The 2500-nt window shown below is 36.4% G+C and overlaps 1 protein-coding gene and 1 non-coding gene across 2 annotated transcripts in view; one reads left to right on the forward strand and one right to left on the reverse strand.

The window, feature by feature from the left end:
• Window positions 1-2500, reverse strand: part of LOC144977340 (uncharacterized) — a 41522-nt gene that overhangs the window by 15499 nt on the left and 23523 nt on the right. The gene's annotated exons all lie outside the window — the stretch shown is intronic.
• On the forward strand, window positions 47-128 carry Trnas-gcu (transfer RNA serine (anticodon GCU)). Its single transcript has one exon. It is a non-coding gene; the product is annotated as a tRNA-Ser (tRNA).

The following is a 2500-nucleotide window of genomic DNA, read 5'->3' on the forward strand; positions in this document are numbered from 1 at the left end:
AATGTAGATGTAATTCATAACATTAATTTTTCTCCGGAGTCGCAAGGACGAGGTGGCCGAGTGGTTAAGGCGATGGACTGCTAATCCATTGGGGTTTCCCCGCGTGGGTTCGAATCCCATCCTCGTCGGATTTTTTTTTTTTTTTTTTAAATTTTTAATTCTCCTTTCATCTTAATTTTTCTCTTATTTTTTATCTTTTTTTTTATTTGTCTATCAGTTTAAAAAAAAATATTTTTTTTCAATACACCTGATAAAGCATGGATACGTTGTATTATCTTCCATGTTGCCCCAGTTACAAATGGAAGTAATTTTTAACTCTTTAAGATTCAACCCGACAAAAACCGACAACGGCATAATATTCATGGGCGGGGTAGTCAAGACTGGCCTCAGTAAGTAAAATCCAATCGTTGTGAAGGAAATGGCAGGCCCTGTCACTGCCGCAGGGTGTTTTCAGCTTTGATTTTTATAAATTTGCCGACAGAAAAGAAAATATGATTCAGAAATTGCGATTTAAATCCTATTTTATTTGCGGGTGAAAATCATTAACATTGCACTTTGTTTGGTAAAAATCGGCAAAAAATTACGACTTTGGTGATGAAAAATGACTTTGAAGACAATTATTGTAAACTTTTAAAAATATTATGAATAATTTATAACTTCCTTATTTGTGGGTCGATTTTGTCATTCGAGGTATCAATGTTATTGTAATAAAGAGATAGGAACTTCAGAGTTATTTTTTCTGACGCGAAATTATTACTTTGTAATTTTAGCACCAAGAAAAATAGTCGGTAAATAAATTTGTTACACCTCTTTGATAGTCCGCCGGGGTCCGTTCGTGTAGGATTGTGAATCAAGCGTCTCAAAGTCTTCGACCAATCACGGGCTATCTATCCAGCTGGCCATAACAAAGACGCTTCTCCCCGTCGATGTATTACGCTATTGTTATGCAAGGAATATAACACCTTATTGAGTCGGCCTAAAAGCTAAAATCTAAAAGTAAAAAATATAATTCTGAGGAATTTGAAAGTCACATTGCTGAAATCAGCTTGAAAAAAGAAGTACATTGGTCCTTTTTTCAGAAAAATCGGTTGAAAACCAACGGTTTTACGAATAAATTTGATTTTAAAAATTGCTTTTGTTTATTTTAGCTTTTTTAAGCAACTTTTTTATTTATCGGCCGATTTTCTTGATTTTTATATCATTCTTTATATCTCAATGAGACGAGATCAGTGATATACTTTGTTTGTTTCAAATGTAACTAGAACATAATTTGGCTTTTTTACCTATCGACCATGCCTGGATAATTTATTCAACAACGTGGCGATGTGACGCAACTATTCCATGGCCGTCTACCACTGCCTCAACGATGATTCAATTCATTGTTGACGGCTGTTGACACGTGAGCTGCCAGAACGACCAATCGTTGAAGGGTCAAGATGCTCAGTAGCCAATCGTTCTTCGGTCAAAAAACTTAAGAACTCACGAGAACAAAAGTTTGAAATTTGGTGATGGACGGACCTATGAAATCGTTTCTGGGCGGAGTTTAGCCATGAGTGACCGTAGAAAACGAAAAGGCGACTACAGATATCAAAGAGTAGGCTTATATCATCAAAGGATGTCTACATGATTGACATGGCCATATAGGGAACTCATTATCTACTCCCCCAAAAAGAATCTGAACACGAGAGGGTTAACCCTCTCGTGTTTAGATTCTTTTTGGGGGAGTAGATAATGAGTTCCCTATATGGCCATGTCAATCATGTAGACATCCTTTGATGACATAAGCCTACTCTTTGATATCTGTAGTCGCCTTTTCGTTTTCTACGGTCACTCATGGCTAAACTCCGCCCAGAAACGATTTCATAGGTCCGTCCATCACCCAATTTCAAACTTTTGTTCTCATGAGTTCTTAAGTTTTTTGACCGAAGAACGATTGGCTACTGAGCATCTTGACCCTTCAACGATTGGTCGTTCTGGCAGCTCATGTGTCAACAGCCGTCAACAACGAATCGAATCATCGTCGATGCAGTGGAAGACGGCCATGGAATAGTTGCGTCACATCGCCACGTTGTTGAATAAATTATCCAGGCATGGTCGATAGGTAAAAAAGCCAAATTATGTTCTAGTGACATTTGAAACAAACAAAGTAAATCACTGATCTCGTCTCTTTGAGATATAAAGAATGATATAAAAATCAAGAAAATCGGCCGATAAACAAAAAAGCTGCTAAAAAAAGTTAAAATAAACAAAAGCAATTTTTAAAATCAAATTTATTCGTAAAACAGTTGGTTTTCAACCGATTTTTATGAAACAAAGACCAATGTTCTTCTTTTTTCAAGCTGATTTCAGCAATGTGACTTTCAAATTCCTCAGAATTATATTTTTTACTTTTCGATTTTAGCTTTTAGGCCTACTCAATAAGGTGTTATATTCCTTGCATAACAATAGCGTAATACATCGACGGGGAGAAGCGTCTTTGTTTCGGCCAGCTGGATAGATA

The sequence above is a fragment of the Berghia stephanieae genome, chromosome 7 (genome assembly GCF_034508935.2).
Source record: "Berghia stephanieae isolate SIO BIC M18660-M18661 chromosome 7, UCSD_Bste_1.3, whole genome shotgun sequence".
NCBI lineage: Eukaryota > Metazoa > Mollusca > Gastropoda > Nudibranchia > Aeolidiidae > Berghia > Berghia stephanieae.